We start from the raw sequence: 14,250 nt of genomic DNA, 5'->3' as shown, positions 1-14,250 counted from the left end.
GTGACGTTAGTCCACACACTTAATGAGCTAATAGCAAGCAGGTTTATTTGTAATACACACAGGTGACTTGTGTATGCTGCAATAGTAGGCAAGTGGTCCCCTTATAACATACAGTGTAACACAGTGTATTGGCGGTACTTATCAGTGTGCTGATGTGGCTGCGGTATAACAACAGGGGATGGCTTCGGTGGTAAGGGATGGAGGACTGCACGCCCGTACAGTCTGGCTCCCGCTGTGAGAAGTAATGCACCACCTGGCTCTCAGTGTACTCCAGAGGCGCGGTACTTGCAGAACACGTGTAACGCTGTAAGTCTCACACTCTCACTCTTTGAGCTACTCATCCGGTCTCCGCTCACACACACTCTAAGATGGAGGAGCTGCATACACTCAGCTCCGCCTCCCTGAGACACTCTGGCACTAGAGGGATAAACACTAGGGGATGCACCCATGAGATCCTATGTACAGGAGACAGGTACAGAGCGCTCCCCCTCACTCAAGACTGTCTCATGTCACATATAAAAGAACATAACCTTTTATCAAACATTTTTCTATAAAGTCATACCTGTAACCGAAAACATGGTTATGAAGCAAAAAACAGTAAGAATAAATCAACATTAAATATATTACAGTCCACATTCCTTCAGGAATGCATGTAACAGGTGTGATGACAGTCCTTTTGTCAACATGTTGGCAACATTTACTTCACTTGCAGCATATTCCACGCTGATGGATTTATTTTCCACTAATTCACGGATAAAGTGATGTCTTATAAAAATGTGCTTAGCCTGTCAATGATGCTTTGTGCTACAAGAAAGATATATTGCTCCCTTGTTATCACACCCTATGTTGATGATCTCACTGTGATTAAGAAGACCTAACTCGCATAAAGTCTCTTTTATCGAAAGTGCTTCCTTTGAAGTTTCTGTGAGCGCCATATACTCTGCCACTGTTGTAAAAAGAGCAACTGTGGGTTGTTTTCTACTTTCCCAGCTGATTGCTGCGTCTGCTAGTGCAAACAGGTATCCAGTGTAGGTACATCCGTCGTCCTCATCTGACCCCTAGTCGGCATCACAGAATACTTTCAAGCTGGTGTCTTTTGATTTTGTAAATCTCAGCTTTGGTTAACTTGTACCTTTGAGGTACTTTAGGATTCTCTTTACTGCAATCCAGTGTTGTCTCCCAGGATTGTTTGCAAACTGGCTTGCCCGACTCACTGCACCTGTGATGTCAGGACGTGTCCCAATACTTGCATACATCAAACTACCAACAGCATTTTGATAAGGGATTTCTTGCATTTTCTCAACTAACTCTCCATTTAGGAATGCAGAAATAAAAGTCTAGCTGGTATAACAGTAGATCATGTAGTGTAGCAATAGCAATCACTAACCTTAAGGTGCTGTACCTTGCGACAGGTGAATAAATCTCTCCGTAATCGATTCCGGACTTCTGGGTATATCCCTTGGCAACAAGGCAGGCTTTGTAATGAGCTATTGTCCCATCTGCATTCAACTTCTTGCAGAAGACTCACTTGTTCTTGATCGTTTTACGGTTACTTGGCCTATCAACTATAGTCCATGTACTATTATCATCCAGTGCTGACAGTTCTGTATCAGATGCTGATTTTCACTCTGTCCAATCCCTGCTTGACTTTGCTTCTTGTGTGTTTTGAGGTTCACAGTAATCTATGTTTGCATACTCCTCACTGTATTTCTTGGCTGGAACACCTTTGTTGCTCCTCATAGAACTTCTGTTCCCTGATTTGTTGTCTACTTTAACACTCTCAGATTCAGACACGCTATCTGCTGCCTGTGCATCTAATAATATATTCTCTTCTTGCTCCACTGCCCCAGTCTGTGGTGCTGTCTCATAGCATACCACATCTCTGGATTTAAGAAGACATTTGTCTGTAATATCCCAAAGTCTGTATCCTTTGCTTTCTTCACAGTATTTGAGCATTATACATTCTATGGATTTTGGCTCTAACTTTCTCCTTTGGTATATTTGCAAAAGCTTTGCTCCCGAAGACACAAAGATAACTGACACTTGGCTTTTCTCTGGACCATGCCTCCAGTGGCGTTTTGCCTTTGACGGCCACTGTAGGTGCACGATTCTTTAGATATGCTGCAGTAGATACTGCTTCTGCCCAAAGTTTATTTTCCAGGCCAGCATCACTTACATAGTCCGTGCTCTTTCAACAATTGTGCGGTTTGCTCGCTCACTCACGCCATTCTGTTCTGGTGTGTTGTGTAGGCAATTGTTAGCTGATGCTTTTGCCATATTTCCTTAGGAATGCGGCTAAGGCTTTGTTATCATGCTCTCCACCGTTGTCTGATCTCAGGATCTTTAGTTTCAGTCCCGTCTGAGTCTCCACCAGGTTTTTGTATTCCACAATTTTGTTGACAACTTCACTCTTCTTTAATGAAATACACGTGTCATTCTTGTGGCATCATTGAGTGTCATGAAATACTTGTAGCTACTAATTGATTCAACCTACATTGGACTGCATACGTTGGTGTGTACTAGAGCTAGTGGTGTCTCTGCTCTACTAACTGACTTTGGAAATGGGTTGCGAGTTTGCTTGCCATTTATGCAACTCTCACACATGGGTCTTTCATCGTAGCTCACGGTGATCACTGTTATCATTCCATCTAGCAGTTTCTGGATGTTATATCCCAGATAACCCAAGCTTTTGTGCCACAGCTCCATTGACTGGTTTGTATCAGAAGCCATCATTGCAGTACACTCCTCAGTGTCCAGAACATATAATTGGTTGAACCGGGTTGCTGAAGCAATAACAGTCCCGTTTTATTTTGCACCATACACTTGCTCTTCTCAAATTGGACTCTGTAGCCTTTTTTCTCTAGGACGCTGATAGCAATGAGGTTACTTCCCAAATCTGGCACGAACAATACATCTTGGATATCTGTAACAACTGTGTCTTCTCCAATTCTTAAAAGCACAGTGATTGTCCCAGCTTGTGATGCAGTAAGGACTGTATTTCCAATCCCTGTAACTGTAGTGGGTACACATGGTGTTAAAGAATTGAACCAATGCTGATTGCAACTGAAATGCCTAGTGGCCCCTAATTCCATGTACCAGAAATCCTTCCTGTGACTGTCTGCTACATTCAGTGCTGACTCCTTTGGCTTGTCACGCTGCTTCTGCGCACCACTGGAATTTCTCATCCTATAATCTGAAGCTTTATGTCCTATCTTGTGATATACAAAACACTTGAACTTGTGCATTTTAGACTTTGTGCCCTTTGTGACCAAGGCAGAACCCTCAGTTATGTCTCGACAGGAATACATTCTTGGAACTGTAGTAGATTGGCCCTTACAATCTCTGTTGTCAGCTTAGTATCAATTGACTCTAAAGCAACCACCAAAAAATTCTGGCATCAGATTCTGCAACATCGCCATTGCCACTTCCTCATCCGCCTGAGCCCCCACATATGCCAAATGCTGAGCCAACGACAATATCTTATCAATATAATCGTTCATGTCCTTGCAGGCACTCAGGTTCATTCCATATAGCATGCGCCTCAAACTTATCCTTCTCATCAGACCTCTGTCTTCATTCGCATTTTGCAGGGCTGTCCACATGTCCTTAGCTGACACTTTCCCACTGATTATTGAATAGACATGCTGCTCCACAGCTAAGCCTATCATCCCGATGGCTCTGTCTACATCATCTGGGTTAGCACCTGCTCCTGGGTCTATTGTGACCTTCCACAACTTTTCTCACTTAAGCTGCATCTCCATGGCAAACTTCTATGTAGTGAAGTTCTCTGAACATTTCAGCTTAGCAAAGTTCATACTGTGCTCTGTGCTATGCATCTTCTCTGCGCTTCTATAAAATGTCACTTTTAACTTTATCTGTGTGTTCTTTTATTCTGTGCTATCACTCACACACGTAGGGGTTAATCTTCAAGCACGCGAAGCTGGGCCCACAACCTGTTGGCAGAGTATTGCAGTGCTTGATGTAGTTACGTTAGTCTACACACTTAATGAGCTAATAACAAGCAGGTTTATTTGTAATACACACAGGTGACTTGTGTATGCTGCAATAGTAGGCAATTGGTCCCCTTATACAGTGTAACACAGTGTATTGGCGGTACTTATCAGTATGCTGATGTGGCTGCGGTATGACAGCAGGGTATGTCTCCAGTGGTAAGGGATGGAGGACCCCCGCCCCCCTCGCTCAGCACACATCGCACTGTGGGGGTCATTCCGAGTTGATCGCTAGCTGCATTTGTTTGCAGCGCTGCGATCAGGCTAAAAAAGGCAGTTCTGCGCATGCGTATGCGGCGCAATGCGCACGCGCAACGTACGGGCACAACAAACGATATAGTTTAACACAGGATCTAGCGAAGCTTTTCAGTCGCACTGCTGGCCGCAGAGTGATTGACAGGAAGTGGGCGTTTCTGGGTGTCAACTGACCGTTTTCTGGGAGTGTTCGGAAAAACGCAGGCATGCCAGGAAAAATGTGACGTCAAATCCGGAACTGAATACTCTGAAGTGATCGCAAGCGCTGAGTAGGTTTGAAGCTACTCTGAAACTGCGCAAAATAATTTTGGAGCCGCTCTGTGATACAAGCGTTCGCACTTCTGCTAAGCTAAGATACACTCCCAGTGGGCGGCGGCATAGCCTTTGCACGGCTGCTAAAAACTGCTAGCGAGCGCAACGCGCAGGGCCACGCATCGCTATTGCTGTGTGGCATACACACGGAGAGATCCGTGCTTAATTTCAAAGCAATCTAGTCAGATTGCATAGAATTTAAGCACGGATCTCTCCATGTTTACCCTCCTTTACAGTACACATATTGTGGAACTTTCGGCATGGGCTTCAAAGTTTTTAGGCAATGTCAAGGATCCAAACTACAAAGAAATTGTCAGGGAAATGCTTAATAGTTACAGAAACCTTGGCTGCATTATGAGTTTGAAGGTAGATTTTTTGAATTCCCATATTGAGCATTTCCCGAATAATCTCGGAGACTACAATGAAGAAGAGGGTGAGTGGTTCCACCAAGACGTTAAAGATGTAGAAAGAGGATACCAGGGTTGTTGGGATGTCAGCATGATGGCTGACAACTGCTGGATGATACACAGAGACGACACAGAAAAAACATAAGCGAAAAGCGACAAAACGAAGTTTAAAGATAAATAAAACAAGATATTAACGATTTTTTCAATAATTATGGTTTTGTTTCTATTGTTTGATTTTATTGTTATTTTATTATGTAATTAAGACAAAAACACAATGATATAATCTACACTTCTTCGTATTTCACAATAAATATGTCAAGAACAATTTAACTTCTTGTGTTTTTCTTAAAAATGTATGTAACCCCCTTATAGGTAAATGTGATGTGGTAAAAAAAAAAAATGTATATACTATTTCTTGAAGTACACAGGAGTATAAACAGGATTTTAATACCTACCGGTAAATCCTTTTCTCATATGTCCTAGAGGATGCTGGGGTCCACTTCAGTACCATGGGGTTATACCAAAGCTCCAGTACGGGCGGGAAAGTGCGGATGACCCTGCAGCACCGATTGACCAAACTGTAGGTCCTCATCGGCCAAGGCGTCAAACTTGTAAAACTTAGCAAACGTGTTTGCCCCTGACCAAGTAGCTGCTCGGCAAAGTTGTAATGCCGAGACCCCCCGGGCAGCCGCCCAGGACGAGCCCACCTTTCTAGTAGAATGGGCAGTCACCATATTCTGTACCGGCAATCCTGCCGTCGAATGAGCGTGCTGAATCGTACCTCTGATCCAGCGCGCAATAGTCTGCTTAAAAGCAGGACACCCAATCTTGTTGGGAGCATACAGGACAAACAGAGCCTCTGTTTTCCTTATCCGAGTCGTTCTTGCGACATAAATTCTCAAAGCCCAGACCACATCAAGGGACTTTGAAGCAGCGATGGTGTCAGTAGCCACTGGCACCACAATAGGTTGGTTTATATGGAAAGAAGAAAACCACCTTTGGAAGAAATTGTTGATGCCAAGGCCAACAGCATGACCACTTTCCAAGTGAGAAATTTCAACTCTATCTCCTGGAGAGGTTCAAACCAATCCGATTGAAGGAATCGTAACACCACGTTAAGATCCCATGGTGCCACAGGAGGCACAAATGGAGGTTGGATGTGTAGCACCCCTTTCACGAAAGTCTGAACTTCTGGAAGGGAGGACAATTGTTTCTGAAAGAAAACGGACAAAGCCGAAATCTAGACCTTGATTGAACCCAATCGTAGGTCTGCATCCACACCCACCTGGAGAAAATGGAGAAAACGTCCTAACTGAAACTCTTCCGTTGGAGCCTTCTTGTTTTCACACCAAGACACTTATTTTCTCCAAATACGGTGGTAATGTTTAGACATTTCTCCTTTTCTGGCCTGAATAAGAGTGGGAATGACTTCTTTGGGAATACCCTTTCGGGCTAGGATCCGGCGTTCAACAGCCATGCCGTCAAACGTAGCCACGGTAAGTCGTGATACACGCACGGTCCCTGCTGTAGCAGGTCCTCGCGAAGAGGAATAGGCCGAGGATCTTCTATGATCAACTCTTGAAGATCTGGATACCAAGCCCTCCTTGGCCAGTCTGGGACCATGAGGATCGCTCGAACTCCTGTTCTCCTTATGATTTTGAGAACTTTTGGTATCAGTGGAAGTGGAGGGAAGACATATACCGACCGGAACACCCACTGGGTCACTAGTGCATCCACTGCTATTGCGTGAGGTTCTCTCGACCTGGAACAATATTTCTGAAGCTTCTTGTTGAGACGAGATGCCATCATGTCTACTTGAGGAACTCCCCAAAGACCTGTCACCTCTAAGAAGACTTCTTGGTGGAGGCCCCATTTTCCTGGATGGAGATTGTGTCTGCTGAGGAAGTCTGCTTCCCAGTTGTCCACTCCCGGAATGAAAATTGCCGACAGAGCTCTTGCATGTCTTTCTGCCCAGCGGAGGATCTTTGTCACCTCTGCCATTGCCGCTCTGCTTTTCGTTCCGCCCTGACAGTTTATGTATGCGACTGCTGTTACATTGTCCGACTGGATCTGTATGGGTTGATCTTGAAGAAGATGTACCGCTTGTAGAAGGGCGTTGTAAATGGCTCTTAACTCCAGAACGTTTATGTGAAGACAAGTTTCTTGACTTGACCATCTTCCTTGGAAGCTCTCCCCTTGTGTGACTGCTCCCCAGCCTCGGAGACTTGCATCCGTGGTTACCAGGATCCGGTCTTAAATCCCAAACCTGCGTCCCTCTAGGAGGTGATAACTGTGTAGCCACCACAGGAGCTAAATTCTGGCTTTGGATGACAGGATTATCCTCTGATGCATGTGTAGATGGGATCCGGACCACTTGTCTAATAGGTCTCACTGGAATACTCTGGCATAGAATCGGCCAAACTGTATGGCCTCGAAGGCCGCTACCATCTTTCCCAACAACCGAATGCATTGATGAATCGACACTCTTGTTGGTTTCAGAATTTGTTTGACCATTCTCTGGATTTCCAGAGCCTTTTCTACTGGAAGAAATACCCTCTGTACTTCTGTGTCCAGTATCATCCCCAGAAAGGACAATCTTGTCGTCGGTTCCAATTGTGACTTTGGAAAATTTATGATCCAACCGTGATGTTGGAGTATTGTCAGGGAGAGTGGAATGTTCTGCATCAACTTTTTCCTGGACCTCGCTTTTATCAGGAGATCGTCCAGATAAGGAATTATATTGACTCCTTGCAGTCGAAGGAGGACCATCATCTCCGCCATTACCTTGGTGAATACCTTCGGTGCCGTGGAGAGTCCGGAAGGCAACGTCTGAAACTGGTAATGACAATCCTGTACTGCAAATCTCAGATAAGATTGATGCGGAGGATAAATGGGAACATGTAAGTAAGCATCTTTTATGTCCACTGACACCATGAACTCCCCCTCCTCCAGACTGGAAATCACTGCCCTCAGAGATTCCATCTTGAACTTGAACCTTTGCAGGTAGAGATTCAGATTTTTCAGGTTTAGAAATGGTCTGACCGAGCCGTCCGGCTTCGGAACTACAAATTGGCTTGAATAAAAAAACCTTTCTCCTTGATGAGACAAGGGAACCAGGACAATGACATGATCCTGACACAATCACTGTATTGCTGCTGCTACCACTTCCTTATCCGGGACAGAAGCTGGTAAGGTCGATTCGAAAATACGGCCTGGGGAAATGTCATGAAACTCCAGTTTATACCCGTGGGACTCTATTTGTAGGGCCCACGTGTCTAGGCCAGATTGAACCCAGAACTGACTGAAGAGTTTCAGACGTGCCCCCACCTGAGCGGACTCCCGCAAGGGAGCCCCAGCATCATGCTGAAGATTTGGCATAAGCAGAGGTTGATTTCTGCTCCTGTGAGACACTGTGGACTTTGGCCCTCATTCCGAGTTGTTTGCTCGTTAGCTGCTTTTAGCAGCATTGCACACGTTAGGCCGCCGCCCTCTGGGAGTGTATCTTAGCATAGCAGAATTGCGAACGAAAGATTAGCAGAACTGTTACTAAATAATTCCCTGCAGTTTCTGAGAAGCTCAGGACCTACTCACAGTTTGCGATCAGTTCAGTCAGTTTCGTACCTGGTTTGACATCACAAACACGCACTGCGTTCGGGCAGCCACTCCCCCGTTTCTCCAGCCACTCCCGCGTTTTTCCCTGACACTCCTGCGTTTTTTAGCAAACGCCGTGAAAATGCTGAGTAGACGCCCAGACCCACTTCCTGTCAATCACACTACGATCACTCGAGCATTGAAAAAGCTTCACTCGAGCTTTTGTAAATCTAGTAAGTTCTTAGTTAAATAACTAAGCGCATGCGCTCTGCGTGCCATGCGCATGCGCAGTTAGCAGCAATTCGCAGCATAGCGAAAATCGGCAAAGAGCGAACAACTCAGAATGATCCCCTTTATTTCCTTTTCCCCTTCCTTTACCCGCAAAGAAAAGGGGGCCTTTACCCTGTTTTTAATTATTGGGTTGAAAAGACTGCATCTGAGAGTGATGTGTCTTTAACGTCGGCGCAGGAGCATTAGGCAAGAATGTCGACTTTACCTGCATTAGCCGCAGAACTAAGGCATCCAGCCCATCTCCAAATAAGGCCTCACCTTTATATGGGAGAGCCTCCATATTCCTTTTGGCGGTAGCGGTTCTTGATCCCAAGAGACCAATATCTTTCATGGTTTCTAGCATGTACGCAGCAGCGTCTATGATATGACCTAACGTTAGGAGTATCTCGTCTCCATCTATTGTGTCAATGTCTAATGACAAGTTTTCTGACCACTTTTCAATAGCACTACTCACCCACGCACAGACAATGGTAGGCCTGAGTACTGGCCCATTGGCCACATCAATAGATCACCTCACTAACTTGCGGTCTGTCGGCTCCTTAAGTGAAGCCATTCCAGGTGCAGGGAGAAACACCTTTTTTTTTTTATGACAGGGCCCTGTCTAAAATGTGGGGCGACTCCCACCTTTTGGAAAAAAGGTAAGCTGCCTGAATTCCTTTTGGGAATCTGAAATTTCTTTTCAGGTTAAATCACACTCCCTCCAAGAGACTGTTCAACTCCTGAGGTGGAGGGAATATTACATTATTTCTTTACTAAAGTAAACCCTCTCCTGTGGTAAAAGAGGGGGCTTCGTAACTTCTAACACCTCCTTTATAGCTAAAACATGTTTTGAATGCTTTTCGCTAACTTAGAACCTATTCCCCTGGAATCACTAGTGTCGACACAGGAATCAGAGTCCGTGTCGGTATAAGTTTGTACTACTTGTGCAAATTTGTATGTGACCCAGAGGGGTCCCTGTGGATGAAAGGCAGAACTATTAAAAATCACATCTTCAACAGATTATTTTCAGTTTTCTGTTTTCTGCATGAGATTCAGTCCAACCCTTTACTGATATGATTCACACTATCACGTAACCTTTCACCCAGTCAGGCTCTTGGTGTCATATTACAACTGTGTCCCTAACATGGCTCCCACAGAGGAAGAGCTCCCTGCCTCAGACATGTCACACACGTGCACAATCACACCACAGACACTCCGGGCTTATAGGGGACAGACCCACAGTAAAATCTGTCAGAGGGACACAGAAATGAATTGACAGTCCACAACTCAGCGCTTAAATAAAAAATCCCTGTGTCGTGTACTTTGTACACAGAGACTTTCCGCTCTATAAATATATACCTATATTGCCATAATATCACAATATACACTCCCCCCCCCCCCCCCCCCTCTTTGTACTCTGATACTAAAACAGACACTGAGAGGAGGATCAGCATTTCTTCCCATGCTTTTTGCTGGAAGAAAATGGCGCTAAGCAGTGTGCTGGGTGACTGAGGAGGAAGCCCCGCCCCTGTAATGGCGCGTTGTCCCCTTGATAGCCAGTTTAAAGTAGGTTTCATGCTGCCCAAGGCGCCCCCCCCCCACGCCCTGCACCTTGCTGTGCCTGTGTTGATGGGTAGCATGGCGCGCAGCGTTCCCGCCCGCTGCGTGGTACCTTTTAGCCATCACAATGACTGAAGATCTCTCTTCTGTACACTCACCTGTCTTCTGGCTCTGTAAGGGGTTTGACGGCGTGCTGTGGGAGTGAGCGCATAGCCGCAGCTACAGTGGCGTGCAGTGAGGTCAGTGGCTGGTGAGGCATGCCCACTAAAGCCACCACTATGTCCGCTGCCAGAGGCGAGTTTAGACCTCATGGAGCCCTAAGCAACACACGGATTTGGGGCCCCCTTCCTCATACAATCCATAGCACTATATCATGTCATCACAGCCCCTGGCTGTGCCTGCTGTGCTTGTGTCTCCTTCTACCTGCACTACAGCAGTAGGGGGCAGATTCCGGAGCCTCCTCTCGGACAGCATGGGGACAGACTCTGCTCTCCTCCATTCTCCTCCAGCAGCAGCAGCAGGTCTCCCAACAGCTGCGCTGCTGCTTGTGATGGAGGCTGGAGACAAGTAGAGTCATCTCTGGCCAGCAGTACCAGTCTAGGAATGGGCTCTACCTGGCGCATTTTAAGAACAGGCTGCAGGCAGGGAGGGTTGGGGGGGTTGTTGGGATCCTGCACATCGGGATGACACTGTCGGTATTCTGACCATCGTTATCTCAAGTGCCAGGATTCTGATACCATCCCTCACACTGGTTGAAGTGGAATTTTGAAGTGGGGATATGGAAAAGTGAAGGTTGCAATTATGTGCGCGCCGAAGGCGCATGCGCTCCGGATAAGGCGGCGTGGCCACTCACAAAGGGCGCGTGTCCTTCCATGTAGTTTACCACACCATATACCCCACAATAGTAGAACCCCTTATACTGTCTAGTACTTGTGCCCATTTCACATTATAACACACAGTATATGCGGAAATTTACATTATAGCACACTGAATGAGCCGAAATTCACATTGTAGCACACTGAATGAGCCGAAATTCACATTGTAGCACACTGTATGAGCTGAAATTCACATTGTAGCACACTGAATGAGCTGAAATTTACATTATAGCACACTGAATGAGCCGACAGTCACATTATAGCACACAGAATGAGCCGAAATTCACAATATAGCACACTGTATGAGCTGAAATTCACATTGTAGCACACTGTATGAGCTGAAATTCACATTGTAGCACACTGTATGAGCTGAAATTCACATTGTAGCACACGGAATGAGCCGATAGTCACATTGTAGCACACTGATTGAGCTGAAATTCACATTGTAGCACACTGAATGAGCCGAAATTCACATTGTAGCACACTGAATGAGCCGACAGTTACATTGTAGCACACTGAATGAGCCGAAATTCACATTGTAGCACACTGAATGAGCCGAAATTCACATTGTAGCACACTGAATGAGCTGAAATTCACATTGTAGCACACTGAATGAGCCGACAGTCACATTATAGCACACAGAATGAGCCGAAATTCACATTGTAGCACACTGAATGAGCTGAAATTCACATTGTAGCACACTGAATGAGCCGAAATTCACATTGTAGCACACTGAATGAGCTGAAATTCACATTGTAGCACACTGAATGAGCCGACAGTCACATTGTAGCACACTGAATGAGCCGAAATTCACATTGTAGCACACTGAATGAGCCGACAGTCACATTGTAGCATACTGAATGAGCCGACAGTCCCATTGTAGCACACTGATGAGCCGACAGTCACATTGTAGCACACTGAATGAGCCGACAGTCACATTGTAGCACACTGAATGAGCCGACAGTCACATTGTAGCACACTGAATGAGACGAAATTCACATTGTAGCACACTGAATGAGCCGAAAGTCACATTGTAGCACACTGAATGAGCCGACAGTCACATTGTAGCATACTGAATGAGCCGACAGTCACATTGTAGCACACTGAATGACCCGACAGTCACATTGTAGCACACTGAATGAGCCGATAGTCACATTGTAGTACACTGAATGAGCCGACAGTCACATTGTAGCACACTGAATGAGCCGACAGTCACATTGTAGCACACTGAATGAGCCGAAATTCACAATGTAGCACAGATGATGAGCTAAAATTCACATTGTAGCACACTGAATGAGCCGACAGTCACATTGTAGCACACTGAATGAGCCGACAGTCACATTGTAGCACACTGAATGAGCCGAAAGTCACATTGTCGCACACAGTATGAGCCGAAATTCACATTATAGCACACTGAATGAGCTGACAGTCACATTGTAGCACACTGAATGAGCTGACAGTCACATTGTAGCACACTGAATGAGATGACAGTCACATTGTAGCACACTGAATGAGCCGACAGTCACATTGTAGCATACTGAATGAGACAAAATTCACATTGTAGCACACTGAATGAGGCAAAATTCACATCTGGTGTATGACTATGCTGCGATCACCCCCACTGGTGGCTCATGTGGTGAATACATACATCACATGAGTCGCCAGCGGGGGTGAGCCCAGCAGTCTCAGCGGAGCCCTAGGCACAGCACTGCAGCTTCCCCCGGCCGACACTCAATGAGCCACCAGCGGGGGGTGAGCGCAGGATAGTTTCAGTGAAGCCCCGGGCACAGGCTGGCACTACAGCTTCCCCCAGCCGCCCAATACCCCAGAAACCAGGAGGCTGACTGTGAGCTGAGGGTGGAGCCATGGGCAGTAAATTCCTCAACCTGCGGCTCCATCCCCAGCTCACAGTCAGCCTCCTGGTCTGTTGCGTGTGCAGCCACGGCGACATAAGTATGTCACGGCACCCACCAGCAAAAAGATAGATTGGCGCCACTGGGTGGGGGGAGTTTGGGAATTTACAAGCTACTCACCAGTCACCGGTGTCTGTCAATAGCGGCTGTGGTCTCTCACATATTCCCAGATGCTGCGGCCAAGCCTCTGCAACTTCTCCTGCGCTCCATCCAGGTGATAGCCCAGCTCAGCTCAGCTGGCAAGCAAACGGCGGGCGGTAGTGAGGTGGAGGGGGGAGATGAGCAGCACTGGCAGTGAGCAGGGGGAGGGGTGGGAGTCTGTGGGGAAGATGAGCAGCGCTGGCAGTGAGCGGGGGGAGATGAGCAGCACTGGCAGTGAGCGGGGAGGGGCTGTGGGGAAGATGAACAGCACTGGCAGTGAGCGGGGTGGGAAGTGAGAAGCACTGGTGGTGAGCGGGGTGGGAAGTGTAAGCACTGGTGGTGAGCGGAAGGAGAGGTGGGGGCTGTGGGGAAGACGAGCAGCACTGGCAGTGAGCGGGGGGATGACCAGCACTGGCGGCGAGCAGGGGGGGGGGGGGGTGATGAGCACTGGCGGTGAGTGGGGAGGGAGAGATGAGCAGCATTGGCACTGAGGGGGGGGGGGGGGGATGTGCAGCACCAGCGGTTGAATGGGGGGTGGGGGGGTTGGGAGATGAGCAGCACTGACGGTGAGTGGGTGGTGGGGGAGGGGGGGGAGATGAGCAGCACCAGATGAGTGGGGTGGAGGTGATGAGCAGCACTGGCACTGAGCAGAGGGGGGGGGGGGAGATGAGAGGAGAGATGAGCTGCACTGATGGTGAGCGGGGGGGGGGGAGAAGATGATGATCAGCACCAGGTGAGCGGGGGGAGATGAGATGCACCAGCGGTGGTTGGGGGGGGAGAAATGAGCTGCACTGATGGTGAGTGGGGGGGGAGAGATGAGCAGCACTGGCACTGAGCAGGGGGAGGGGGGGAGATGAGCGGAGAGATGAGCTGCACTGATGGTGAGCGTGGGGTGGGGGGGTTATGAGCAGCACCA

The sequence above is a fragment of the Pseudophryne corroboree genome, chromosome 8, assembly GCF_028390025.1.
Source record: "Pseudophryne corroboree isolate aPseCor3 chromosome 8, aPseCor3.hap2, whole genome shotgun sequence".
NCBI lineage: Eukaryota > Metazoa > Chordata > Amphibia > Anura > Myobatrachidae > Pseudophryne > Pseudophryne corroboree.
The sequence above is the reverse complement of the archived record's forward strand: the minus strand, read 5'-3'. Positions refer to the sequence as shown.